Source organism: Hypanus sabinus, chromosome 5 (genome assembly GCF_030144855.1).
Source record: "Hypanus sabinus isolate sHypSab1 chromosome 5, sHypSab1.hap1, whole genome shotgun sequence".
Taxonomy (NCBI): Eukaryota; Metazoa; Chordata; class Chondrichthyes; order Myliobatiformes; family Dasyatidae; genus Hypanus; species Hypanus sabinus.
This window is the reverse complement of record NC_082710.1, coordinates 98,461,346-98,480,307: the sequence shown is the minus strand read 5'-3', so window position 1 is coordinate 98,480,307 and position 18,962 is coordinate 98,461,346. Positions and strand designations below refer to the sequence as shown.

General features: G+C 39.4%; 1 protein-coding gene across 1 annotated transcript in view; it reads right to left on the bottom strand.

The window, feature by feature from the left end:
• Positions 1 to 18,144, bottom strand: part of arhgap15 (Rho GTPase activating protein 15) — a 728,119-nt gene extending 709,975 nt beyond the window's left edge. Inside the window, exon 1 of the mRNA XM_059970253.1 lies at positions 18,091 to 18,144. The gene's annotated coding sequence lies outside the window, so the exon portion shown is untranslated. The remainder of the gene's footprint in view (positions 1 to 18,090) is intronic.
• Positions 18,145 to 18,962: the final 818 nt, after the last annotated feature.

The following is an 18,962-nucleotide window of genomic DNA, read 5'->3' as shown; positions in this document are numbered from 1 at the left end:
TCTTGTGTTTAGGTTCTATCTGTAAGGTCTATCAATTTCAAGAATCTGTATATACCGTCCTTTTTACTGCTTCTACCATCACCTGACTTTTAGAATTTTATCATATCCATGAAATTTGAAAAAAAAATACCCTGCATGCATAGATCTGAATGAATATGTAATCCAATATACACTGTTAGATAATAGTAGCACTGTTAATGTTTCACTGATTTCAGCCCAGCTACTCATAAGATCAAGGAATATGTCATTCCTAAATAAAGACAGATTTTTTAATTCCTTCATTTTTATTGAGATACACCCCCCCCCCCCACCAATCTCCCAATTTAACCCTAGCCTAATCATGAGACAATTTACAATGACTAATACACCTACCAACTCTGGGAGGAAACCAGAGCACCAGCAGGAAACCCAAACAGTCCCTGGAAGAATGTACAAACTCCTTACAGGTACCAGCAAGAATGTTAAACATTTTTCAATAAAAGTAAGGAAAAAATATCCAGAATAGTTTTAATTTGTTAAAAGTAGAGGCATTTGTTAACTGCAATAATGCTACAGAAATTAACAACAAAACAGTTTGCTTCAGTATTGCTCGAGCTTATTGATCAAATAATTTTCATTTTCTACCAGTAATTGTAATTTTTTCAAAGGAAATTCTGAATAAATGTAAGTAAAAACAGCAAAAAATATAGTAGTATATAGAGAAGCAGAGTTATGAGCAGAAAAATGGTAGATGGAGTTCTATCTGAGCATGTCTGAGGTGTTCAATTTTGGGTGTCAAATGGAAGGGGAAAGGAAATACTTAGAGGCAGTACAAGACCAGAAGACACAGGAGCAGAATTAGTCAATTTGGCGCCTCAAGTCTGCTCTGCCATGTCATTATGGCTAATCCATTTCCCTCTCAGCCTCATTCACCTGCCTTCTCCCCGTAATCTTCAACACCCTGACTAATCAAAAACCTATTAACCTCCACTTTAACTACATGTAATGACTTGGCCACAGCTATATGTGGCAATGAATTCTACAGATCCATTGCTAAAGATGTTCTTCCCCATCTCCATACTAAATGGCTGTCCCTCTATTCAGAGGCTGTGCCCTCTGGTCCTAGACTTGCCCACCATGGAAAACATCCTCTTCATATTTAATCTATCTAAGCCTTTCAACTTTCGTAAAGGTTTCAATGAGATCTCCCCACATTTTTCTATTGTAAATTCCAGTGAGGGAGGGACCAGAACCATCAATCACTCTTCATACAATGAGCCTTTCATTCCCGGAATGATTCTCATGAAACTCCTCTGAACCCCCTCCACTGTCAGCACTTCCTTTCTTAAATAAGGGGCCCAAAACTGCTCACAATACTCCAAGAGAGGCCTCAACAGTGCCTGATAAAGCCTCAGCATGACATCCTTGCTTTTATATTGTAGTAATTAGTTATAAGGAGTGTTGTTTACAGCATTTATATACAAAGTGGGATCTTGGAGTCCAAGTAGATAGATAGATAGGTAAAGATGGCAAGCAGAAGAGGTTTACACGAATGCTGCCTGGATTAGAGGGAATCTGTTATAAGGAACATTTGGATAAGTATGGACTGGAGTATTGGAGGCTGAGGAGAGATCCGATCAAAGTTTACAAAATGATGAGAAGTCAGAATTACTGTCCTTGTTTAAAATGATATATACAGTTTCAAGGTAAGTGGGAGAATTTTAAAAGGGGATGAGCGGGGCAATCTGTTTTTTATTTTTGTTTATTTACACAGACATGGTAGCTTCTGGAACACGCTGCCAGGGTGGTAGTGGAAACAGATACAATGGTGGCATTCAAGAGGCATTTAAATTGGCACATGAATATATGGGGAAAAGAGGGAATCATGTGAAGCCAGAAGGGATTTGTTTAATTTGGCATCGTGTGCAACAGAAACTTGGCAGAAAATATATTTACTCTGTAAATAAAAATTAAATTATCAATTAATCTCCAACTAATCCAATTGTTGTAGATTACTAGTGAGAGCCAACACGTGTTTTTATACATCACAGAATGTATCACTTACTTACAGGGCAAACTAGCAAAATATTATAGGCAATAGATCATAATTTGAAGTGAAATGCATGAATAGTGACATATTACACTGGAGGATAGACATCACAACAAAGTCTATGTTCTTGGTGTACCCTGGTCAATGTGGAGAAAAACAGCATGACTACCACAGTATTCATGGGACTTTCCAAATTTGTTTTGCAATCTTCTGAAGACAATTAATTGTCAGGCATCCAGGCAGGAAAACCTCATGACTCTGTACTGATCAAAATATAATCTTGAAAGCTATCTTGACTTATCAGCAGCCACTACTAAAGGGACCATGGTGAGGACAGAGAGAGTTCAGCAATACAAGTAATTAAAAATTTGAAAATGTTGAAAATACAGAAAAGAGGCCCTTTTAACAAGACATGTAGTAATATTTTGTTCAAAATTCTGTAAGTAGATTATAAGAAAGATAGTAATAAAAGGTAATGTGAGCATCTTGAAGTTTGACACTTTAGGGAAAGACTGATGCATTATAAACATATAAGATACAGAAAATAAAGTAAGTTAAATGGGGAATCTTGGGCATTACTTATCATCAGTCAAGATAAAGCCAGACCCATTATTTAGAAATGGTAATGTAATATGCCTTAATATGGGCCTTTACAATGCAGCAATGAATTTAATTCCTAAAACAGGAAATAAAGGAGCTTTGAACATGAGTTTTTTTTTCCAACATCAAAGAACACATGACAAATATATACATAATAATACTAGCGTGACTTCTGATCACATACATTGCATAACCACAACCCATTAATTTTTCCCTCAGAACAAAACTTCATATACATTTATACACAATCACTATAGATTCTATCTATTCACTAGCTTTTATGGTGGTTTGACCACCTCTGCTATTCACTTATCTCTAAACTTATATTTAATGCTGGGGCAGCAGAAGTTACAATCTCAATATAATTCATGACTATGTTGTAGTTTAGGATTAGGAGTTGACTCTGTACCAATATCAAAATAGACATACTTTATTTCAGCGTCTACAAGTTGATTTCATTTGTTCCATCTGCACATTTCTAACATGGCTTCAGATTTAAACTAAGTATCACTTTGGATTAGAAATTTCATTGAATTACCATTGTTATCTCTTGCATTTGTTCACCAGTCTGGTGACTAATTCTCAGATGAAATTGGTTTGCTTTTCCTCAAACATCAACTCCTGTTGCAACTGTTTGGTGGCTGTTCTCAACTCTTTCACAGTTAAACCAGCAGTTGAGTGTGGATTTAACAATATTCAATTGAGTTTGTCACTGTGAAGTTAGCACAACCATGAAATACTTGCTTACTCAAAGCATAGTCATGTACAGATCACGTTGCTGTCAATTGGAATCAAAAAATGAGAGTGTGAATAAATATTTGATGCCACTACATCACTTAAAGCTCTCAGACAATGTCAAACATTTATTCTGTCAGCATTACATGCCAAATCTTCAATTGCACATATTGCTGTTATACAAGTGTTGCATGTCTGACTTCAAATCATCTTCAATGTCCATTGATGAACGTAAAGAAAATGCTCTTCCCCTCTTTGACAGAAGTTGATGGACTCATCTGAGTGATCAAATCATCCATTTCCACATCTACAGTCGTGTCTTGGTTGGAGTCATTGAGTACAACTAGCAAACTATGGCCATGGTTACCAACATCCTCCAACAATGCTCAGCCAACTTATAAAACTCTGGGAAAATATCTTCCATATTATATATTAATGTATAATTATATATAATATATTATATTCTATATGCTATAATATTGGTATAATATCTATATTACCACAAAGCTTATCTAAGGTCCTTCTCCGCTGACCATTAAATTGATTATTTAATCTCCCTTTTCTAAACATCTTTGGATAGATGATGTTTTCAAAGCTATGATCACAGAAATGCTGTTATGTTTCACTTAAACGTTCAAGCCCATTCACCTTCGTCAAGTATCATTGCTTACGTGCTTTAGTACTACAGCTTGCAGAACAAACTTAGAGAATTTTTTTTGACTGTTCAACCTTCATCTACAATGTTAAGGATGCCGCAGTGGGCCTTGCAGGTAGATGCTGATTTAATCCTGAACTTCGGTGCTGTTTGTGTTCATGTTAACATTGTCTCTGTGACAATGTGAGTTTTCTCCACATGGTCTGATTTCCTACCTCATCAAAGACATAGTTTGATTGACAAGTGTAAATTACCCACATTGTGTAGATAAGTTATAGATCCTGGAGGACAGTTGAAAGGGAAATTGGGAGAATGAAACAAGTTAGAGTAGGACTAATATAAAAATTGATGGTCCTAATGTCAACATGGATTTGGTAGGCTCCATGTGGGCCTGTTTTCAGACTATTTCTCTATGATGACACTGAGCTACCAGTGAGAAAATATCTTGTTCATGTGGCAGTCTGGACAAACCAGCAGCATGAACCACAATTTCTATTTGTTTTAATCATTTTGTTTTGCTTATTACCACACACAGTCTAGTTCATTATAATGAATAACTCCGGATTTAATATATTTTGTTTCACAGTTTATCCCAAAATACTCAGAACTTGACCTGAGTAAGCTGAGATTGTCTGTGTTAATGACTATTGTAGATAAAATAGTACATGTTCTTCATCATAATGTTAAAGCTGCAACCATATCAATCTGCAGAATTAACTAACTGAAATTTAGGATCATAATCTTAAACTGTGAATATTCACAAAAAGCTATATTAGGTACTATGGAAGAAACTTTGCTAAGAAGACAAGTCTCTCAATCTTTACCTCATCTATATCCCCCATAAGTCTAAGTACCTCAATTAGGTTCCCCTACCCACAACACCTCCTCATCTGCAGCAACAAACAGTCTACCAGACACACTCAACTCAACAAGCAAATGATTCAAATGCCCTTCTAAAGAAATACAACTCAGTCAGCCGAACTCCTCCAGCAGATTGTGTATTGCTTAATATCCTGATAATTCTACTTTGCACCATCTCCATTGCAATCACATCCTTCCTATATTGTGGCAAAAGAACTGTACACAGTACCCCAGCTGTCACTTAACCAATATCTTATAATGTTATTCTAAAACCAAGATCTTCTTATAAAGTATGCCTTTGCTTATGAAGGGACCTGTACACCAAACCCCATGTTTTCCTCAATACTCTCTGCTACAAGAATATCCCTTATTCTTAGTAGTCCTTACAAAATGTACAAACTCACACTTACCAAGATTAATTTCTTCTGCCACTGCATTGATTATTTTACCAATTAATCAATATCATCCTGTAAGCTGTGAAAACATCAGCAATTTTTTGTTTGAATGTTTTTAAAATATACCTCTTACATTCATGTCTAGTTCATTAATGGATTTAACAAATATCAGGCTCTTGAACAAAAGGTGAAAACTACACTCACTTGCCCATCTATTGATAAGTTCCCTCCACCAATGACCTCACTTTAACGACCCTTTATCTTGTGTGTCATGTTTGTGTTAGTTATTGCTATTTATTTATATTTGCATTTGCACTGTTTGTTGTCTTCTGCACTCAGATTGATCTTTCATTGATCCTATTATAGTTACTATGCCATAGACTTGCTGAGTATGCCCACAGGAAAATGAATCTCAGAGTTATGTATGGTGATATATATCTACTCTGATAATAAAATTTACTTTGAACATTGAACGGTCTCAACAGTGATCCCTGTTTCTTAAGTTTCCGAACAAAAAAACTAGTCTCCATAATCACTCTCTGCCAGTTTTGGATCTGGTTTAGCCTACTTGGATCCCAATACATTTTGTTACCTTCTTTTGAAACATTAAATCAGTAAGTCAAGGTCTCCAGCTGATTACACAACTTATTTTGTTCTTTCAGTTTTTCATCAATGAAGCAGTCCATGCTGGTGTGCAATATGATGTAGGCAACAGGTGCACCACAAGGCTGTGTGCTTAATTCCCTGTTCTACTTGCTTTGTACTTATGACCGTGAGGCTAAGCACAGCTCCAGAACTGTATTTAAATTTGCTGACAACATTTTTGTTGTTGGAAGAACGAAAGGTGGTGATGAATCAGCATGTAGGTCAGAGATTGAAAATCTGGCTCAGCGGTGCCACAGTAACAACCTTTCACTCAGCGCCAGCAAGACCAAGGAGCTAATTATTACCTACAGGAGGAGGACATCGGAGATCCAGGAGGCAGTTCTCATTGGGGGATCAGAGGTGGAGAGGATCAACAACTTTAAATTCCTAGGTGTTGTCACCTCAGTGGATCTGTCCTGGGTCCACCACATAAGCACCCTTACAAAAAAAAGTGTAGGAACCCCTCTAATTTCTTAGAAATTTTTAAAGAATCAGCATGTCATCTGAAACATTGACAAACTTCGATAGACGCGCAGTGACTGCTTGCATCACAGCCTGGTATAGAAACACCAACACGTCGAATGGAAAAGTCTCGAAAAAAGTAGTGCATACAGCCTAGTCGATCGTGGATAAATCCCTCCCCACCATTGTGCACATCTACGCTGAGCGCTGCCACAGGAAAGCAGCTTCCATTACCAAACCCCTCCCCCACCACCCAGGCCACATTCTGCTCTTGCTGTGCCATCAGGAAAGAGATATAGGAGCTTCAGGACCCACACCACCAGCCTCAGGCACAGTTATTACCACTCAGCCAACAGAGTCATAGGATAGAATGTATCAGTCCAAGGTGGCAGTTAACCACTACCCTTACAAGGCAATTAGCAAAGGGCAATAAATGCTGAACTTGCCACCACCACCCTTACTCCAAAAAAAAAAGAAAAGAATGAACAAGCAAGAAAAAAATGGAATTATACAATGCAAAGGAATTTCATAATTGCAGGTCCATATGGAACTGGATTCACCACACTCCCTGAATTTTCTACTCACAGTAAGAAACTGCTTTCCACTGTCTAGAGACCCAGCCAAACTGATTCTCTGAACTCAGGAGTTCTACTGCACAAGACAACAGGTTGCAATTCTCAGATCTGAGTACACTTCTAAATTAATGAAACCAGCTTAAATGGAAAAGTCTCAAAAAAGTAGTGCATACAGCCTAGTCGATCGTGGATATATCCCTCCCCACCATTGTGCACATCTACACTGAGCGCTGCCACAGCAAAGCAGCGTCCATTACCAGCCCCCCCCCCCCCCTCACCACCCATGCCACATTCTCCTCCTGCTGTGGCATCAGGAAGGAGATACAGAAGCCGCAGGACCCACACCTCCAGTATCGGTGACCAGTGGTGTGCCTCAGGGACCTGTTCTGGGACCCTTACTCTTTGGGATTTTTACAAATGACGTGGATGAGGAAGTGGAGGGATGGGTTAGTAAGTTTGCTGATGACACAAAGGTCGGAAATGTTGTGGATAGTGTGGAGGGCTGTCAGAGGTTACAGTGGGACAGTGATAGGATGCAAAACTGGGCTGAGAAGTGGCAGATGAAGTTCAACCCAGAAAAGTGTGAAGTGGTTCATTTTGGTTAGTCAAATATAATGGTAGAATATAGTATTAATGTTCAGACTCTTGGCAGTGTGGAGGTTCAGAGTAATCTTGAGGTCCCAGTCCATAGAACACTCAAAGCTGCTGTGCAGGTTGACTCTGTGGTTAAGATGTCATATGATGTATTGGCCTTCATTAATCGTGGAATTGAATTTTGGAGCCAAGAGGTAATGTTGCAGCTATATAGGACCCTGGTCAAACCCCACTTGGAGTTCTGTGCTCATTTCTGGTTGCCTCACTACAGGAAAGATGTGGAGGCCAAAGAAAGGGTGCATAGAAGATTTACAAGGATGTTGCCTGGATTGGGGAACATGCCTTATGAGAATAGTTTGAGTGAACTCGGCCTTTTCTCCTTGGAACAACGGAGGATGAGAGGTGACCTGATAGAGGTGTACAAGATGATGAGAGGCATTGATCGTGTGGATAGTCAGAGGCTTTTTCCCAGGGCTGAAATGGTTGCCACAAGAAAACACAGGTTTAAGGTTCTGGAGAGTAGGTGCAGAGTAGATGTCAGGGGTAAGTTTTTTACTCAGAGAGTGGTGAGTGTGTGGGATGGGCTGCTGGCAATGGTAGTCGAGGCGAATACAATAGGTCTTTTAAGAGACTTTTGGATAGGTACATGAATCTTAGAAAAATAGAAGGCTATGGCTAAGCCTAGTAAATTCAAAGATAAGGACTTGTTTGGCACAACTTTATGGGCCGAAGAGCCTGTATTGTGCTGTATGTTTTCTATGTTTCTATGTTTCTAAATCATTTGAAATACATGAAAACATTTAAGGTCAGTAATCCCATACTTATTAATGGGGTCAAGCTACATATATGAGCCATGGCTTTTGAAGAGGTAACTAAAGGGATGGAATGAGGTAAGACAGTAGAAACTGTCTGTATAGACTTTAGTAAGCCCTCTGACAGGGTCCCAGATAACACACTGCTTGGAAGCAGAGAGCAATGGTTGAAGGTTGATTCCCTGACTGGAGGCTTATCGCCATTGAGGAGTTGCTGGTTGTCACATGTTCATCCATATACAAATCATTTGCATACAGAATCGGTATCAGAGGTCCCAACAATGACTCCTCAATTTTTTGATAATGCTAAAGGATCTTCCTGATATTGAAGCAGGCTTGCAACTTAGGTAAATGTGAGGTAATGTATTTTCGACATTGAAACCAGCATAGAATGGCAAGGCATTGACAATTGTTTCAGAACAGAGAGACATGGGAGTACAAATGCACAGTTTGATGAAAGCAGACACCAGATAGACACAGGTAGACATGGAGGTGAAGATGGTCTATCAATAGTTAGAGCATTGATTTTAGGAGTAAGGACACCACATCCAATGCTCTAAGTTCATCAGTTCATTTTGGCACCTTCTCAGGGCATTGCCTGCCCCTCACAAGGCATGCTGATTATCCTTATTAAGAATATGCTTCTCCAAGTGCTCGTAACATCTGATCCTGTGAATATTCTCCAATAGTTTGTGCACCACTGATGTGATATTCACCTGTCTATAAATTCTAGGATTATCCCTTTTACCTTTCTTGAGCAATAGAACAACATATACCATCCTCACATCCACTGGCACCACTCTTATTTGATACTGAACCTCACTTGTCAAATTCTTCTCCCTGCTGAATACTGAACCAAATTGATAAGGGTGCTGAGGAAGAGGATTTCTTGGAATGTATGCGGGTTGGTTTTCTGAACCAACGTGTCGAGGAACCAACTAGAGAGCAGGCCATTCTAGATTGGGTATTGAGCACTGAGGAAGGGTTAGTTAGCAATCTTGTCGTGCGAGGCCCCTTGGGTAAGAGTGACCATAATATGGTAGAATTCTTCATTAAGATGGAGAGTGACATAATTAATTCAGAAACTAAGGTTCTGAACTTAAAGAAGGGTAACGTTGAAGGTATGAGACGTGAATTAGCTAAGACAGTCTGGCAAATGACACTTAAAGGGTTGACGGTGGATATGCAATGGCAAGCATTTAAAGATCGCATGGATGAACTGCAACAATTGTTCATCCCAGTTTGGCAAAAGAATAAACCAGGGAAGGTAGTGCACCCGTGGCTGACAAGGAAAATTAGGGATAGTATCAAGTCCAAAGAAGAAACATATCAATTAGCAAAAAAAAGCTGCATACCTGAGGACTGGGAGAAATTCAGAGATCAGCAGAGGAGGACAAAGAGTTTAATTAGGAAAGGGAAAAAAGATTATGAAAGAAAGCTGGCAGGGAACATAAAAACTGACTGTAAAAGCTTTTAGAGATAAGTGAAAAGAAAAAGATTGGTCAAGACAAATGTAGGTCCTATACAGTCAGAAACAGGTGAATTGATCATAGGGAACAAAGGCATGGCAGACCAATTGAACAACTACTTTGGTTCTGTCTTCACTGAGGACATAAATAATCTTCTGAAAATAGTAAGAGACCAAAGGTCTAGTGAGATGGAGGAACTGAGGGAAATACATGTTATTAGGGAAGTGGTGTTAGGTAAATTGAAGGGATTAAAGGCAGATAAATCCCCAGAGCCAGATGGTCTGCATCCCAGAGTGCTTAAGGAAGTAGCCCAAGAAATAATGGATGCATTAGTGATAATTTTTCAAAACTCTTTAGATTCTGGATTAGTTCCTGAGGATTGGAGCGTGGCTAATGTAACCCCACTTTTTAAGAAAGGAGGGAGAGAGAAACCGGGGAATTATAGACTGGTTAGTCTGACATCGGTGGTGGGAAAAATGCTAGAGTCAGTTATCAAAGATGTGAAAACAGCACAATTGTAAAGAGGTGAAATCATCGGACAAAGTCAGCATGGATTTGTGAAAGGAAAATCATGTCTGACGAATCTTATAGAATTTTTTGAAGATGTAACTAATAGAGTGGATGGGGAGAACCAGTGGATGTGGTATATTTAGATTTTCAAAAGGCTTTTGACAAGGTCCCACACCGAAGATTAGTGTGCAAACTTAAAGCACACGGTATTGGGGGTATGGTATTGATGTGGATAGAGAATTGGTAGGCAGACAGGAAGCAAAGAGTGGGAGTAAACGGGACCTTTTCAGAATGGCAGGCAGTGACTAGTGGGGTACCGCAAGGTTCGGTGCTGGGACCCCAGTTGTTTACAATATATATTAATGATTTAGACGAGGGAATTAAATGCAGCATCTCCAAGTTTGTGGATGACATGAATCTGGGTGGCGGTGTTAGCTGTGAGGAGGATGCTAAGAGGATGCAGAGTGACTTGGATAGGTTAGGTGAGAGGGCAAATTCATGGCAGATGCAATTTAATGTGGATAAATGTGAGGTTATCCACTTTGGTTGCAAGAACAGGAAAACAGATTATTATTTGAATGGTGACCGATTAGGGAAAAGGGGAGGTGCAACGAGACCTGGGTGTCATTGTACACCAGTCATTGAAGGTGGGCATGCAGGTTCAGCAGGCGGTGAAAAAGGCAAATGGTATGTTGGCATTCATAGCAAAAGGATTTGAGTACAGGAACAGGGAGGTTCTACTGCAGTTGTGCAAGGCCTTGGTGAGACCGCACCGAGAATATTGTGTGCAGTTTTGGTCCCCTAATCTGAAGAAAGACATTCTTGCCATAGAGGTAGTACAGAGAAGGTTCACTAGATTGATTCCTGGGATGGCAGGACCTTCATATGAAGAAAGACTGGATCGACTAGGCTTATACTCACTGGAATTTAGAAGATTGAGGGGAGATCTTATTGAAACGTATAAAATTCTAAAGGGATTGGACAGGCTAGATGCAGAAAGATTGTTTCTGATGTTGGGGGGGAGTCCAGAACGAGGGGTCACAGTTTAAGGACAAAGAGGAAGCCTTTTAGGACCGAGATGAGGAAAAACTTCTTCACGCAGAGAGTGGTAAATCTGTGGAATTCTCTGCCACAGGAAACAGTTGAGGCTGGTTCATTGGCTATATTTAAGAGGAAGTTAGATATGGCCCTTGTGGCTAAAGGGATTGGGGGTATGGAGAGAAAGCAGGTACAGGGTTCTGAGTTGGATGATCAGCCATGATCATACTGAATGGTGGTGCAGGCTCGAAGGGCCGAATAGCCTACTCCTGCACCTATTTTCTATGTTTCTATGAAGCCATGTATTCATTAAAGATCTCACCTACTCCTCCATGACCAGGCACGTATTATCCCCTTCATCCCTGAGGGGTCCTAACCTCATTCTAGTCATTCTCATGTTCTTCATGTAGATGTAGAACGCCCTGAGGATTTCCTTAATGTTACTCACCAAGACCTCCTCATGTCCCCTTCTACCTCTATCAATTCCCTTCTTATGCTCCTTACTAGCTACATTAGAATTCTCAAGAGCCATATCTGATTTTTGCTTCCTAAACTGCAAGTATGTTTCTTTCTTCCTTTTAACTAATAGTTCATACTACTCTTGTCAACTATGCTCCCTTCATCTATCCTTTTCCTGTCTCAATGAGATAAAGCTTTCCACAACCCATGAACGTTGTTCTTAGACATCCTTCAGACTTCTGCTGTTCATTTCCCTGAGGACATATGTTCCCAACTTATGTTTTAAAGTACCTGCCTAATAGAATTGTAATTTGTCCTTCCCCTAACAAATACCTTGTCTGCTCCTAACAATGGCCATGCTAAAGGTCAGGGAGTCACTGGTCACTGTTTTTGAAATGCTTGCCCGTGGAAAGTTCTGGCACCTGATCATGTTTATGGCCTAGTAGTCAGTATGGCCTGTCTCCTAGTCAGCCTGTCCACATATTGTGTCAGTTATCCTTCATGGACGTACCTAACAAGTTTTGCCCCATCTCAACATTTTGTAACTAAGGAGATGCCAATCAATATTAGTGTGTTTGAAGTCACCCATGACAACAACCCTGTTATTTTTGCACCTTTCCATAATCTGCCTCAGGATCTGTTCCTCAGGTGCAATTGGGCTGTATATAGAATACTTGCAACATAGTGCTTACTCTCTTGCTGTTTCCAAATTTCACCCACACTGACTCAGTACACAATACATCCATGTTGGCCTTCCTTTCTCCAACTCTGATACTATCTTTGATTAGTAGTGCCACTCCTCTCCTGTCTTTTCTACCTTTTTCCCTATTCCTTTTGAAACATCTAAATCCCAGAAAATCAAGCAGCCAATCCTCCAATTGGATAGCCAAGACTCTGCAATGGCTTCAGTGTCGTAATTCAATCCACCAGTTCTTGCTCTAGGTACATTTCTCTTATTCTTTTAGACTTTTCACATATCAACCCATTAAACTGGTTGCAGTGCACATTGCATCTACCTTAACATCAGCTGTCTCATTATTTGTCCTAACACTCTTATTCCTATTCCCTTGCCAACCTAGTTTAATACCTCCACAACATCACCAGCAAAACCTGCCTACATGCCCAATAGACTCTTTGAGGTCATATGTAGCACATCCCTTTTCTATAGATCCTAGCATTACCAAGCTGGAGGGGCTCCAGCAAATCATAGACATGAGAAAGTCTGCAGACCGTGGAAATCCAAAGCAACGCACAAAAAATGCAGGAGGAACTCAGCAAGTTAGGCAGCAGCTATGCAAATAAATAAACAGTTGATGTTTCAGGCCAAGACCCTTCTCCAGGACTGGAAAGGAAGGGGTTATAAAAAGCTGGGTAGAGGAGAAGGAGGATAGCTGTAAGGTGATAGGTGAAGACAGGTGGGTAGGAAATATAAAGGACAGGACAGGAAAGAATCCGATAGTAGAGGAAAGTGGACCATAGGAGAAAGGGAAAGAGGGGGGATCCAGGTGTAGGTGATAGGCAAGTGAGAAGAATTAAGAAGCCAGAATGGGGAATAGAAGAAGAGGGGAGGGGGAGATAATTTTTTTTTACCAGAAGGAGAAATTGATATTCATTCCATCAGGTTAAAGAGTACCCAAAAGGAATACAAGGTGTTCACATTCCAAATTGTCGGTTCACGGCCTCTCCTGTGTCATTCCCTTTTGTCAGTTCCTTCATGTTGGCTGCATCTGTTCCGAGGATGCAGTTTTTCTTTCCAGGATATCAAGGATCTCCTCTTTCTGCAAAGTACAGGCTTTCCTTCCCACCACCTTAACTGTGATAGTGTTCTTCTTGTCTTTACCTACCACCTCAGGAGCCTCCACATACAACACATCCTTTTCCTCAACTTCTGCCATCTCCAATAGGATCCTACCACCAAACATATCTTTACCACTCCCCTCCACACTCCACAGGGATCCACACTCCATGATTCCCTTGTCCATATGTCCCTCCCTCACTATTCACCTCCTCTCTCACCTCCATTCAGGGTGCCAAACAGTCCTTCCAGATGAGGCAATACTTCACCTGTGGATCTGCTGGGGTCGTCTATTGTGTCTGGTGCTCCTGTTGCAGCCTCTTCTATATTTGTGAGATCCATTGTAAATTGGGTGACTGCTTTGCTCCATCTGCCAAATTCCCATTGGCCAAATATTTTAATTTCCATTCCCATTCCCATTCCATAATGTCGGTCCGTGACCTCTTCTTGTGCCATGATGAGGCTACCCTCAGGGTGGAAGAGAAACGCCTTATATTCCATCTGGGTGACCTCCAACCTGATGTCATGAATATCAATTTCTCCTTCTGGAAAATAATTCTCTCTTCCTCACTTCTTCTCATTTACCTAACTCTAGCCTCTTCCCTCTTCTCATCTGCCTAGCACCTCAACCTGGATCCATCCCCTCCCTTTCTCTGATGGCCCACTCTCCTCTCCTATCAGATTCCTTCCTCTCCAGCCCTTTATCTTTACTACTCACCTGGCTTCATGTTTCACCTTCCAGCTAAATATCCTCCTTCCCCTCCCCTCCCCTCCCACCTTTTTAATCTGGTATCTTCCTCCTTCCTTTCCAGTCCTGAAGAAGGGGCTCGGCCCCAAAGATCTCGTGTTTATTCATTCCCATATATGCTGCCTGACTAATTGTGTTCTTTCAGCATTTTGTGTATGTTGCTTTGGAGATGGCATACAAGTAATTTAAGAGGATGCCATCTTGGCTCATGGGCCTGATGTTGGTCATGCTGGATCTTTACCTCAAAGTTTATAAAATCATGAGGGTTAAGGATGAGGTGGACAGTCCTGTTCTTTTCTCCAGATTTGGGAGTCCAGATCTAGAGAGCACAGACAGAAGATGAGAGGAGAGAGTTTTGAAGCAGACCAGAGGGTAGTGATTACCTGGAATGAACATCAGATGATGTGATTGAGGAGGGTGATTTGCAGCACTTAGTGACGTTTCGCTAGGTACGTGGAGTGGAAGGGCTTATGGGCCAAACATGGGCCGTTGTGTTTAGCAGGGAGGATGCTGTGGTTGGTATGGGCCAGATGATCTAAACAGCCTGTTTCTTTGTTGTATGACTCTATAAATCTGAGGGGGTTGGATACTCAGTTCTCAGCTCAGAATGGCAGGGTTCACCAGCAAACCTTATGACAGAATTGGAGTTCAGGCTCTCTGACAGCTGACGTCCCTGATTTCAATGCGGAGATGCTCAAGTCATGGACATGCTGATGCCTGAGAGGACATGGACAAAAGATCCTCAAGGAACTGCTCTCTGCAAGTGTGCATAGTCCAGACCCTTTGTGTTTCAGTAGAATTAATATGTCTAGGTCAATAAAAAACTACACACTTTTATTAATAATTTAGAGGATATAATTAATGAAGCACTTAAATGGTGTCATTTGATGTAGTATTTGTAAATATTTAAAAGTATTTGTAAAATTGCCATAGGATTGATTGCTGAAGAGCTTAAGGACTTATGCGGTTAGGGTAACATATGGATTGAAAATTGACTGAGAAAACAGAGAACGAAACATCGACATGAACAGGCAATCTGTGGACTGCCAGGGTGTTACTCGTGAGTATAAAAGGATCAGTGTTCAGTCAGATTCAATTGGAATTTAAATAAATTTTTAGATGAAAATATGAATGTGATGTTTCCACATTTGCTAATAATACAACGGCAAGTGGAAGAATGAAGACAAATGAATATACATTGGTAAAATGACTGGGTTAAATGCACCAACTCATGTAATAATGCAGGGAAAACTGAGATTATTCACTTTTTCCCTGAGAATGGAAAAGCAAAATATTTCTTAATTGTTAAGAAACTGATTACGTTGGCACAGAAAAATCAGAATGTTCTTGCGCACTGAAATCAAAATGAAAACCTATGTGTTGCCACTGACTGTAAGAAGTTTTTACATTCTATCTGCAACCACATGGTTTCTTCCAGGTGCTCTAGTTTCCTCCCACAGTCCAAAGATGTACTAATTGATAAGTTAATTGATCATTGTAAATTGTTCCTTGATTAGGCTAGGGACAATCGAGGGATTGCTGGGCAGTGTGGCTCGAAGAGTCAGAAGGGCCTACTTCGTGCTGTATTTCAATATATAAATAAAAATAAATATAATTGAAGAACAGTAGGATGCAAACATTGCTACAAGTGCAAGGTTTTGCCGTGGAAATAAAACGAAAGGTTGCTGTGGGAAGTGTTGATTTCCACAGCCAAGGAATTATATTCACAACATCCTTTATATTGATCACTGATAGAAGTGAACACTTGCTGTAATGAAGGCTGAATAGGATGAGTACATTCTCCAGATTTAAAATAAAAATGATAGGTGATCTTACTGAACAGCACAAGATTCTCTGACGAGTTGATGAGGAGGGAGTTAAGTACTGATTTTCTAAATTGAGAATTCAGAGCAACTAGTCTAAGTCTCTAGATGAAATATCATTAAGTATAAAAAATCTAATTATTGAACAAAGCCATTTGTTAATCTTTGTATATTTCTACTCTAGAACACCATGGATACACAGTCACTCAGGTCTGAAGGTGATTTTGAGGGATCTCTGTCCTGGGCCAACATATTGCTGCAAACACAAAGAAGGGACACCAGCAGCTATATCTCATTAGGAGCCTGAGGAGATTTGGTATGTCACCAAAGACCTGAGCAAATATCTACAGATGCTTCATGGAGAGCACTTTAGCTGGTTGCATCACTGTCTGATATAGAGCGGCCACTGCACAGAATGGGAAAAAGCTGCAGGAAGTTGCAAACTGAGCAAGCTCCATCATGGGCACTAGCCTCCCCACCATCGAGGAGATCTTCAAAAAGAGATATCCATCACTAACACCCCATCACCCAAGGCAATGATACTACCTCACTATCTTTGGTCTCTTTTTACACTATATACTTTATATGTATTTCTTATTGTAATATGTATTTATGTATTGTACTGCATTGTGCCACAAACAACACATTTCACAATATATATCAATGAAAATAAATGTGATTCTGATTCAGATTTGAGGTTGGGCAGAAAGATGTTAAACTTGACAAGCTTACTGAATGGTGGAGGAAATTTCATAGTCTTTGTTGCATATTCTCACTCTGTTGCCCAATATTTTAAGAGATATGTGGAGGCATAAAACATTATATTGTAAGTAACATTGCTTTTCTGCTCTCAGCATTTAAGAATATGTCAATTGACCTATAAAGTACAAACTTAATTGTATAATCAGTATTCTGAAAATAATTTCCATGAACTTAAAAAATTATTGAAGTCAGATTTTGTTCAATTCACTTCCACAACAAATGATTTAATGTTGAAAATTATAGTATCTTAATAACTTGTATAAAGGCATATACAGTTTAACAGACATAAAATATGGACATAATTTATAGTTATTTGTTTCCTTTATAAACCAATTCTAAAAAGGTTATTGCATTCTGCAAACAGGAAAGGAAAAGATAAAATGTTTCATTTTGAATGGAAACAGACAGTAGAAGGAACTTGACCAAGATCACACAATTAAATTTACATTGTCTAAAATGGATGCATTTAGGGTCTTTCCTCATTATTGGTTTGCATCTAGGACATAGAAGCAATATAGTGGATGAGGAAGGTGATGCATCATGGTGAGATGGAAGACTCAGCCAGTGTGGAGTAAAGTTGAATATGGGCTACAGGTGAACACGTTGCAATGGTGTAGGTCAAGTGCCTCAACAATTGTTCTCCAAATGAGCAGCTTTTGGTAATTTAAAACATAAAAATTAAAAACATTCAATTCTATTGTATTTCACATTCAAACCCTGAAAATGAACATTCTATTTAAATCCAAAAGAAACTCTGGTAAATCTTTACTTCGCATGCACTTCACCCCCAAAAGATCACTTCCTTGTAGTGAAACCTCAGACAGAAAATTATATGCGAAAAGAATCTTTAAACATTCATGCTAAAAGTTTAAACAATTGATATGCTTTTAACATCTTTCACACAATCACAATTTTTCAAGTTCACTAATGGAAACATTTTCCAAAGCATGAATGCCTGCTCTTTGCCCAAAGTACCAAGTAACGTTCATGAAACTTAACCAAACCAGAAAAGCCATAATGAACATTAAGCAAGATTGTTAGAGCCAGCCTATTTAGTCATCAGTAAAATTAAATAAACCAATGCAAATCTGTTCAGAGTTGAATTATACTAGTATGTTCTTACCCGGAGCTCAACGTGCCTTTCTATTCAAATTGCCATTAAGCCGCAACAGTTTTGTAGGCACTTCAGCAAATGAAGGAACCCGCCAATGGTCACATGTTTGACTGCAACATCTATGCAGCTAATCTTGGTTGCTTTACGTTGGGGATGACAGCTATACACTTTACATACAGTCTGCAAAGTTAAACCACATCCTGTTGGTTCAGCTAATTTTTCTATCCAAGTTGAATAAACATCTGCTGAGACTGTTAAAGCCTGTGCTCGCCATTTTTTGAAATGTAACTTGGTATTTAGGGATTTAAAAGCATACACCATTTTTGAGGATATGACTATAAAGGTTTCCTGTATCACGGGTGTATGTTAATTAAAGGTTTAAACCCTAGTGTGCATTTTTACTCTTTAACAAAGGGCACCTGTGGCAACTTCTCCTTTTTTTAAGTCATATTTAGCAACCGCTGATGAAAATGTTTTGCAAGCACTTGTAAGGTCCAACTCAAGTAAACTGCTTTTATTTTAATAATGCAATCTCATAATTTGCATCAATACTTAAGTTATTTTCTATAGCAGTTACAGATTACATGAAATGACATGGTTTAATCTAAAATATTACCAATAATTATATTTTATAAAGCTTATGAATGAATAGATTGAGCAAAGTTTCTTTACAAGCATACAAAAATATAATGGATTTGAAAAATATTCAAATATTCTACAGAACCTTCCGGAGGAGTTAAATTAACACGTGGCAATGAGTCATACTGTACCCATACAGATCCGTTAACATTCTAACAATCTGGCACAAAGTCAGAAAGCATCCAAAACGCACAGCAATAACCAAGGAGAAAAAAGGAAAGGATATGAGCAAAATTTATATG